Genomic DNA, 10,538 nt, shown 5'->3' on the forward strand with positions numbered 1-10,538 from the left:
ACTGCCAGAAAGAGGGGGAGAAGGAGAAACAACCCAGGGAACTGAGAAGAAAATTCTTCACTAGGCATTTCATGAATAGCTTCCTCCTTAGGTCACAATGATGGAAACTTTCCTGGTTTCCCAGTTGCTGAGGGAGATGTCAGTAAGCAAGGAGCGACTGGAGCCCTGAGCTGCTTGTGTCTTTCTCGGAAGCTGGGTGGGCAGCTCAGGTGGGAGATCAAGCCATCAGCCATTCTGACCTCCCCCAGATAACTATGGGGCTACCTCTGGCTCCCCACTCCCCACACCTGGGAGACTCAGCCACAGGGACCCCTCTGTAACCTGAGTCCCAGAAGGAGGTGTGGAATTCCAACCATACCATGGTGTGCTTAAATAAGGAGAGGGAAGTCATTTAATCCAGATCTTTCCCTTTCAGCCAATGATCAAAAGTAGCTTTTGTGTGAAGCTTCAAAAATCGTAGATAGTAAAGAATCATCACTCTGTCCGCATCCTGCTCTGCACCGTGGCCCTCCCCCCGCCCTGCCCCGCCCCGCCCCTTGCAAGCTTCTGGTTTATTCCTGTTGTCAGGACAAGCTGTCTCTCTGGAATTTCTAGGACATTCCCCATTCCCAGTCTTCTGGCAAGTGACCCACCAGAAGAAAATTGGTAAGTAATTATGTAATGTCTGTTAAATTTCCTCTTTGAGGGTCTGCCTTTTGGTAAGCAGTTATAAGACAAGGAGGGGCTCCCTGGTATTGTTCAGAGCTTTTCAAGTGTCCCTACCTAAGTAGAAAAGCTGAATGGGATTGAGTTGGTTGGCATTGTCCAAAGTGGCACTGCTATCCTGCCATAAAATGTCCACGGGAGGGGGCAGAATATACAATTCCTAGCTATGAGAAAGCATCCCTAGGTTGTTCATCTCTAGTTTAAACATGACCGTGATTCATTTCTGATGGGCAAAATGCATTTGTCATTTTATATAATATTGTAGCCTATAAAATAGTTGGCATGTGGCAATGAATGTTGACATCCTTGGCCATGCCCTGTGCCCCCACCAACTGAGAGGGTGCTTCTAGGTGTTACCTAGGCTATGACACAGAACCACCCAATTCCCATTCAGCTGTTAAAGGGGGAGGAGGCCCTGTGAACCTACAGAGTCTGGAGCATAGAGAAGAAAGTACAGGATGGACCATACTTTTTCTGGGCATCCTGGTTGCCATCAACCTCCAGTTTGATTTATAATGGAATCCCACTGAATAATTTGTGCAAGTTAATGTTTATATATGCGGGAAATATTCAGGACTCTTGCAGCTGTGAATGGACAGAGATATAACTCTGACTGCCATAAACAGAAAAGGGAATTCGTGGCTCATGTTACTAACGTGACTAACATGTCGGGGGGGGCGGCTTCCAGCTTAAATATGGCTGGATCTGGTCTTTCCACCATACCAACATCATCCTTTCTCTTTCTCTGTAAATCTCTCTTTCTCTTTCTCTCTCTGTTTCTCATCTGCACATGTCTCTCTACTTGGCCTCAGGTTTCAAACAGTTGGGAGTTCTCCATGTGAGTGCTCTAGACTTATTCTTCCTGGCTAGCAACTGCATAGAAAGACACACTTGCCTTTGCCCAGGAAGATGCAGGCCTGGCTGACTTGACACATTCGGTGGTACAAGGATGGAGTATTCTTGCTGGCTTAGAATCGGTCACCTGCCCACCACTGTCATCCAGGTGGAGGAGAAGGCGGGGCCAGGTCTATGGAGTGGGTTTGCCATGGGAATGGGAATGAAGAATTCTGTTGCCAGAATAGGTAGACAAAGCGAGAGATGCCCACTGCAAATGTCTATAGAAAAATGTATCTGTTTCTAATTTTAGGTTCTGGGTTCAGATGTTCTCAACCAATCCTTCTTGTGTGTGTGTGTGTGTGTGTGTGTGTGTGTGTGTGTGTGTGTGTGTTCTTCATAAAGAACCCATTAAAAATGATTATAAAGAAACACTGGACTCTGTCTGAACAGCAGAGTCAGGGTTTTAGAAGGATGTTAGGGGATATTATGCTGGACGTTCCAGCAGAGAAGCCCAGATAAATAAACATCAGATACCAAAGTGAATGCAATGGTATTGAGGGCAGATTTTCTAAGGAAATCTCTGAGAACTAGCTCAGGATTCTTGGATCCCGGGGGATGATAGAAAACATGTATATTGGTCTCTGCCCCTGCTTCCTGGCACAGAGCTCCTAGATCCCTTGTAATTTCCTAAGTGATAAGAGCATCAGGAACATCTTTTGTTCTAATGTTTGGTCTTTGTACCTGGTTCTTGACACAGGGTACCAAATCCTTTGGAATTTTTTGGGTGGCAGGAGTGTCTTTTGTTCTCATGACACGACTCTGGGCTCTTGGACATCTCCTGGATGGGGGCTGGTCACCAGAAAGACCATGATTAGAAGCTTGGAATTTTCAGCTCTCCGCTCCATTCTCTAGAGACAAGAGAGGGGCTGGAGATGGTGTTAGTACTGGTCATTCCTATGCGAGGAAGCCTCCATAAAAATCCCAGTAGCTTGGGGTTCAGGGAGCTTCCAGGTCGGTGAACACATCCACACCGGGAGGGTGATGCACCCCAACTCCACAGGGACAGAAGCTGCTTGTGCTCAGGACCCTCCCAGACCTCACCCTCCATATTTCCTCATCTGGCTGTTCATGTCATATCCTCTCATAAACTGGTAAGCATACGTGTTTCCTTGAGTTCTGTGAGCTGTTCTAGCAAATAATCGAATCCAAGGGGAGGAGGTCATGGGAACTTCTGATTTGTCGCTAAGATGGACAGAAGTTGTAGATAATTGGAGACCCACTATTGTGATTGGCATCAGAAGTGGGGGCAGTCTTGTAGGACTGAGCCTTCAACCTGTGGGATATGATGCTGTGTCCAGATAGACAGCGTCAGCCTGTAGGACACCCAGCTGGTGTCGCAGAATTGCTTGGTGTAGAGAAAACCCATACGTCTGGTGTCAGAAGTGCTCTCAGTGTGGTGGTCATGGGAGAGTAAAAAAGAAACATATCCACACTTAAATCCACGCTCAGGGGATAAACATGGTGGGGGTGTTGGAAACTGAGGGGGCACTTTGTGAGGATTTCCTTGGAGCCTGATCCCCACCCATGAGAGTTCCAATCTAATGGTTCTGACAGAGGAGGGGGAGGGGAGGGGGCTGCATGGGGTGTGGCTTACACCCTAGAGTTTATCAGGACAAAGTTTACACGAATGTTTCTGTCTGGGCCAGATGCGAGCCATACAGGAGAAAGAACCAGTCTGGAACAACTTTTTTTTTTTTTAAAGATCTTATTTATTTATTTGACAGAGAGAGACACAGAGAGAGAGAGGGAACACGAGCAGGGGGAGCAGGCAGAGGGAGAAGCAGGCTTCCCGCGGAGCAGGGAGCCCGATGCGGGGCTCGATCCCAGGACCCTGGGACCATGACCTGGGCCGAAGGCAGACGCTTAACGACTGAGCCACCCAGGCGCCCCCAAATCTGGAACAATTTCTGAAAAATAAACTTTTTAAATAAAATATCCCATTCATTCCCAAAAATGCATGACTCTTCAGTATACAACTTGCTAAATTGTTACAATAATAATAATGAGGGGGTACCTGGGTGGCTCAGTCAGTTAAGCTGCTGGCTCTTGATTTCGTTCGGCTCAGGTCATGATCTCAAGGTTCTGGGATCAAGACCCGAGTCGGGCTCCGCACTCAGCAGGGAGTTTGCTTGAAAGGATTCTTTCTCTCCCTCCCTCTGCCCCTCCCCCAGCCCACGTTTTCTCTCTCTCTCTCTCTCTCTCTCTCTCTCTTTCTCAAATAAATAATAAATACATCTTTTTTAAAAAAGGCTACCCAAAGTCTTAAAAAATAATAATGAGCCTACCCATGAAACCACCCCCGAATCCAGAACAGAACATCACCATACTCAAGAAGTGTCCCTCATCCTCTTCCCAAATCCCTACCACCATTCCCCAAAAGTACTTCTATCCCATCTTCTGACAACAGATTAGTTTGACTCATTTTAAATCTTTCATAAATTCATACAGTGGACTCTTCTTTGTATTTGGCTTCTTTCCCTTGTGTAACGTTTTTTTTTTTTTTTAAGTCATTTCTGTGCCCAATGTGGGGCTCAGACTCATGACCCTGAGATCAAGAGTCACACGCTCTATCGATTGAGCCAGCCAGGCGCCCTTGCATAATGTTTTTGAGATTGTCATGCCATTGCATATATCAGTGGTTTGTTCTTTTTTATTGCTGAATAGTATTCTACTGTAGAAATAAACCACAATTTGTTTATCCATTTTACTGTTGAATGGCACATGGATTGTTTCTAGCTTTTGGTAATTATATATATGGTTTCTGTAGATATCCTTTTTTTTAGAATTTCCTTATTTTTAAGAAATTTTTAAAAATTTTAATTCCAGTATAATTAACAGAGTGTTCTGTTAGTTTCAGGTGTATGATCGGGTGACCCTCTGTGGATATTCTTTTATATGTATGCACTTCTATTGGGTAAATTCCTAGAAATGACATTGTTGAGCCACAGGGTATGAATTTAGACAATTTTAGTAAATACTGATAGTTCTCCAAAATTGTTGTGTAGGATATAATAAAGAGAAGAAATCAGTAACATTGAGAACAGAAAAAAAAAAAAATCATTAGCTAGAAGTCAATGAAACCAGCACCTAGATCTTTGTTTCCAAATACGATTCTTTAATAAAAGGCACCAGGATGCCTTGGAGGAATGGCTGATTCTAGGGCTGGGCTGGGGAAGCTACAGATGAGCCCGAAGTGCCAGAAAGTAAGGAAGGACTAAAAAAAAAAAAAAAAAAAAAGATGGGGTGCTTGGCCGGCTCAGTTGGAGGAGCATGTGACTCTTGATCTTGGGGTCATGAGTTTGAGCCCCATGTTGGGTGTAGAGATTACTAAACAAAATAAACTTTAAAAAAAGGAGGTTTGTCAAAGGGATACGGGAGACACCCAGAAAGAGCTCCCAGTGACCACAGTCGGAGAACTTGAGCAACAAATTGAGGCACGTTCGACAGGCCATGCAGTACGTAGTCACTGTGGTCATAAGTACTAACATGTCAAAGCACATGGAAACAGCTCACACAGAGCGAAAAAACCAAAATATCAAGCTGCAAATCTCTCTCTATAAAAAATGCATATGATCAATAGTGAAAGGTCTTAAATATCCAAAATGTCAAGAGTGGTTATGCTGGTGATGGAGTTCTTTCCTAGTTTCCATAATATTCTATCACTTTGACATAATTTTTATAAAGATTAAATTCCTAATGCAGCTAATCACTGTCTAACGTTTATGAAGCAGAAGATTTTCCTGTCTGAGATTGACTTTAACACATGTTTATCTATAATCTCTCCATGCTGCAGGCTCTGAAGTTTATTTTGTGAGTTCAAGACACATCAAGGAACTCCAGGAGTATTTGGTATTGCTCCTGAAAAAAGACTACGTTCTTTGTAACCATGCAGATGGGCACTACTCACCCCGGAGGGTGTATGTATCATGAATAATCTTGGGAAGTGAGGAAAATGTGAGAAGAATGCGGTGAGCAGCTGAACGGAAGCAGGGTCCTGAAGCACAGGGAGAGGGGACAGGAGTTGTGACTTGTCGCCCGTAGGAGACAAGCATGGTCAAGTGTTGCCAGGAACAGTAAGGGAGGTTCCTTCCATGTTGCCCAGTGAGAAGCATAACCCTGAGGGTTTCCCTTTTATGTCAAACGCCAAGAAACAAAGACCACATAAAATATCTCATTGACATTAGTAGGCGAGGGGAAATCAAGTTCAGTGCATCATGTTAATGAGAAATCACCATGAACATCACACAACCCATGAACTTTGGGGTTTGGCTAGAAGAGTCTGGCTTTTCAACCACCAGGGCACCACAGGAAATGCAAACAAATATTTAAAAAGTCCAGTGGGATGAGGGAGGTCCCTAGCCTGCAAACTTACCAACGCAGGACGTCTGACATCCGCGTACATTTTACCAGAGAATTCATGCGGTGAACAGCAGTGGGGTCCCAGGCTGCCCACGGAAGTCGACCTAACCCCCCACGAGCTAAGCCCTGGCCAGGATGTTCTCGTTCCAGAAGAGAGCAAAAGCCTGGATAGTTATCTTCGTTCCTCCCTCTAGAATTCACACGGTTGCTAACAGTGCATTGAATTAATGGAGAATGAGGGAGTAGGTGATGTCTTTCTTGCCTTTCCATCTCTGAAGAGAACTTGCGGGCCCTGCATGGACCTAGTAACTGAAGACTGATTCTTTGCAATGAAGGAGGTGTGTGTGTGTGTGTGTGTGTGTGTGTGTGCCTTGCTGTGCATATGTGTGAGAACGTGTATGAGTGTGTATGTGGGAGAGTGAGTGTGTGTGAGAGTATATGTGTGTGTGAGTGGCTTGCTGTGCATACGTGTATGGATGTGAGTGTGGGGGGGGGCTTGTGCGTACGTGTGAGAGTATGGATGTGAGTGGGGGGGCCTGTGTGTACGTGTGTGCACATACGTGAAATACATACAGTTGTATATATGCCCGGCTGTGCCCAATGCCACCTTCTTCACCTTTTCATCACACAACTCAGCTGGTCCACTCCTAAAAGAGAAGTGATGAGAGAATCTATTCCAGTTACTGGGGGGAGGCCCCCCACTCCAGGGGGTTATGTAGAAACCCCTTGAACTGACGCTAAGAATTATGGGGCTGAGCCTCCCGCCCTTCCACAAATACTAGCAATAGCGGCAGCACCAGTGATGTCTGACCGTGTTCTAGAGCGTCACACGTGATGATGCGCTTCACTCATACAGCAGAGGGGAAGGGTCCTCATGGCCCCAAGGAAGGGGCTGCCTCCACAGGCCAGACTTGGATCCCCCCCTTCTGTGGCCCAAGTTCAACCCGTGCTGTGGCTGGATGTGCAAAGATGTGTGTGTGTGGGGGGGTGAAATGACAAAACGAAAGCAATTCAGTAACAAGGTTGATCTGTATTCAGGCAAAGCAATCCATGGATGGACTGTGTGCCGCCCAAGCAGGGGAGCACTATTCCCAGAGGACCTGGGGCAAGAGCAAGGGTGTAGAGCATGAGAAGAGGAAACAGAGTGCGAAGCACGACTGGCTAGGAGGTCCGCCACTTCCTCATACGGCCGGCAGGTCCTCGTTTCCAGGCGGAGGGGAGCTAGCGGCTGCTGGAGCACCGGTGTGTGTTAGGGTCCTTGGCAGGTGCCTCCGTGAGTGCCGGCTGACTCAGGTTTGGATTTGTGATGGGGCGGGGGCTGGACCACGGGGGGCAGCCTCCGCCTTGTGGGCCCCCACACACCCATTAGCTTTCTTAGGGGTCAACCACATTCTCTCTCCCTTGGGAACTTCACTGGGAGGAATGTTCGGTGGTGGGAGTCAGAGGTGGGAACAGAAACTTCTAAAGCCAGCCTGGAGGGTCTGGGCGGAACTGCCCTTATGTGCGCAGCCAAGAGTGTGCAGGCATCACGGACTAGAGAAAAGAGGATCCATCCGAGAGAGGACGGCTGTGGCACTCCAGGCCCCTGTAGGAGGCGGTCCTGCCTGGTGAGACCCTGGCAGAAGCTGGGTCCCCGCAATCCAGGCTCCTGACAGAGGAGACAGATGCCACCGTGGGCCACTGGTCTTCCCGGAAAGCCTGGTGACCGTGGTGTGGAGGCACAGACCCTTTCTTGCTCGCGCCTCTGTGATGTTGGGCTTAGGCCTGGCCGCGGTGCTTACGGGTGTCCTGAGTCTGGCCAGGAGGAGCCAGGCCTCTTTCTGTCCTGTGATGCGCCCTGGAGTAGGGGTGAAGGCCGCAGGCTGTGCTGCTGCTGGAGGCCCAGGGAGAAGGTCCCAGGCTCTGGCTCTGAGTTCCAAGTGGCTCCCAACTGCTTGGCGTGGTCTGCGAGACCGCGGTTCACAATCAGAAGTACATATCGGGTCTTCCTCCTGTGGCTGGCTCAGCGCTTCTAAAAGCCTTGGGACTTTCAGAGAGGAGAGCCGTAAGGGCATCTTCTGTCAGGTTATGAGGCGACTGTTGGAAAGCCCCGAGGGCAGCTAAGGAGGGGAACTGGTTGCCCAGAGACAGCGTTCCTCGTGATTCCTGTTGGAACTTCCGGTCCCTTCCCTCCTTCCCTCTGGTGGTGGGGAGGGACTGGAGGTTGACTTGGTCACCCAGGTCACCCAGGGCCCAGGACTTAATCACCGAGCCTCCATGGCATGAAATCTCCATAGAAATCCTGACGGACGATTAAGACAGCAATGGGTCGGTGAACCACATGGGAATCCTGGGACTGTGGTGATGGAAGCTCTGAGCCCCCCCCCCCCCCCCCCCCCGACCTTGCCCCGTGCATCTCGTCCACCTGGCTGTTCCTGAGTTCTATCCTTTTACAACAATTCGGTGATCTAGTAAGTAAGAAGTTTCTTTGCGTTTTGTGAGCCCCTCCAGCAAATTAATGGGACTCGAGGGGGCTGCGCAAACCCCCAGCCTATCGCCGGTCCCTCAGAAGCACAGGGGACACCCCGGCTTGACGACCGGAGTCTGAAGCCAGGGGCGGGGGGCTGGTGAGGATCATGGCGGGGGGGGCAGTCCTGTGGGACCGAGCCCTCAACCTGTGGGATCCGACATCATTTCCAGGTCGATAGTGGAGTTGAACTGTAGGGGCGTCCAGCTGGGGTCCACGAATCACTTGGTGGTGCGGCTGCTGAGGGGTCCCAGTGCAGGTGGTTCAGATTCCCCGACAGGTGCACCCACGCTTAGAACCCCTGTTCCTTGCAGCCCAGAGTGTGCGGCTTGCACAACGCTACGTGGGTGCCTTTGCTCAGACGGGGAGGGACCAGACAGCTGGTCGTGCCAAACAGCCAGCCGGCATGCAGCGTGGCGCTAGGCACGAGCTTCCTCTGTGTCTTGGTGGCAGTCTCACGCCGGCCCCGTGAAGGCCACCTGGAGCACAGCGGTGGACGTCTTTGCCTTTGCCTTTGTTTCAGGTTTAAGGTGGTGTGAGGAGGAAGAATGAAATCTGAACTAAAATAAGGCACAATGAGAGGCCATGGAACTGTTCCAGGGATCTTAATTAAAAACAGGAAGCATTTTCAAGGATTTTTCAAGAAGCCTGCTCCAAATAAAAGCCTGGTTTTTAAAAATACCACCTTTGTTGGAAGAGCTTCCATTGGGGACTAGCGGGCCTGTGCTTGGAAATGACACCCCTGCTTTTGGCTCCTCCCCAGCAGGCACCCCAGCCCTGCTGACTCACTGAGGCCCCCTGCCCCTGCTGTTCGGGGCGCAGCCCCATTATCCCGGGTTTAGGCAATAGTAGGGGGGACTAGTCCTCCTGGTTTGTCCCGGACTGAAGGGTCTCCCAGGGTCTAAAACTGGGAAGCTCCCAGACAACTGGGACAAATTGGTCCCCCTCATTTGAAACTGAGACAGAATGCCTCTCCTCCATTTGGGCTTGTCCATCCCAACCTCTGGATCCGCCCCACGACTTCCTCTAGAACACGGACGCCTCTTTGGACAGAATGCTCTCTCCTTGGCCGTCTCCGCTCTAACCAACTTCGGGTGAACTTCCTCGGCTGTGTTACGCCCTGCTGCTCGGGAGGACCCCTGGCCAAACAAGAACATAAAGTTCAAATTCTAATTTTACCTTCTTTACAATAATTTTTTTAAATTACAACTCAAGTGGAGGGATGGGATATTCAAGCATTAAATGTTTTAATTTATTAGGCACTGTGCCTTTATCATCGGGCATTTAACTGCAATTTGATCACTAAGTCAACAGAGAAGGTATACAGAAAGAGAGGGGCTGGGACGGCCTTCGCTGCGTCTCGGAAGGTGAATGCACCTTGTTTATTGCTCCCAAGGCCCTGCTGTCTTGTGTATTCTGGAACGTGTCTCTTGAGAGTCTTGTCCCTGACCGGAGGCCTCGATTTCCTTCCAAGCTCTTGCTGTAATTTATGGATTAAAAGTTTTTCCTCTTGCAGGACATTGTTTGGTGTGCTGTGTGCAAGTGCTCAGCTTGGTTTATCGTGCAAAGACTAACAAAGCCTGGCATGTTTACCTCCCTTGAAGAAACGTGGCTGCCTCCACAAACTCAGACTTTGCTCTCTTCCTGAGTCCGGCTTCAGAAAGCCCCAGCTATTTATCTCAGGGTAAACGTATGCCAGGGGTGCTTTGTGTCCTTCCCCCCCCCACCCCCAGACTTTCCACCCTTATCTTTGTCATTTTAAAGACTCTGTATTGAGGAGTGAGAAATGAGATTTCGTTTCTGCCTGTGTGTTGTTGATGATAATGCTCTGACTCTGGAGAACTTAAGCAACGGAGCCATCTAAATGCCTTCCACCCAAACTGGGCCCTTCTCAGACTTTAATGAGCAGATTCAGCCCCGGGGGATCTTGCTAAAATGCAGATTTTAGGTCTGGATGGGGGCTGACATTCTTTTTTTTCAGGCTGAACTATTATTTTATTTAATTCCTTATTCATTATAGATACGCAGGGACAGAGGAGAAAGGCTGGCCATGAATGAAGTAATGAGAAGA

General features: G+C 48.7%; 1 long non-coding RNA gene across 4 annotated transcripts; it reads left to right on the forward strand.

The window, feature by feature from the left end:
• LOC112820335 (uncharacterized) lies at nt 1-10,538 on the forward strand. Of its 4 annotated transcripts, none has more exons than XR_012377638.1 (5): nt 1-645; nt 5,396-6,299; nt 7,000-7,254; nt 8,238-8,411; nt 8,991-10,538. It is a non-coding gene; the product is annotated as an uncharacterized lncRNA (long non-coding RNA). The 4 variants fall into 4 exon arrangements; XR_012377639.1 differs by having other exon boundaries at nt 5,396-5,570; XR_003207118.2 differs by having other exon boundaries at nt 5,396-5,519.

Source organism: Callorhinus ursinus, unplaced genomic scaffold (assembly GCF_003265705.2).
Source record: "Callorhinus ursinus isolate GAN/ISIS: 27379988/994484 unplaced genomic scaffold, GSC_fseal_2.0 scaffold3, whole genome shotgun sequence".
NCBI lineage: Eukaryota > Metazoa > Chordata > Mammalia > Carnivora > Otariidae > Callorhinus > Callorhinus ursinus.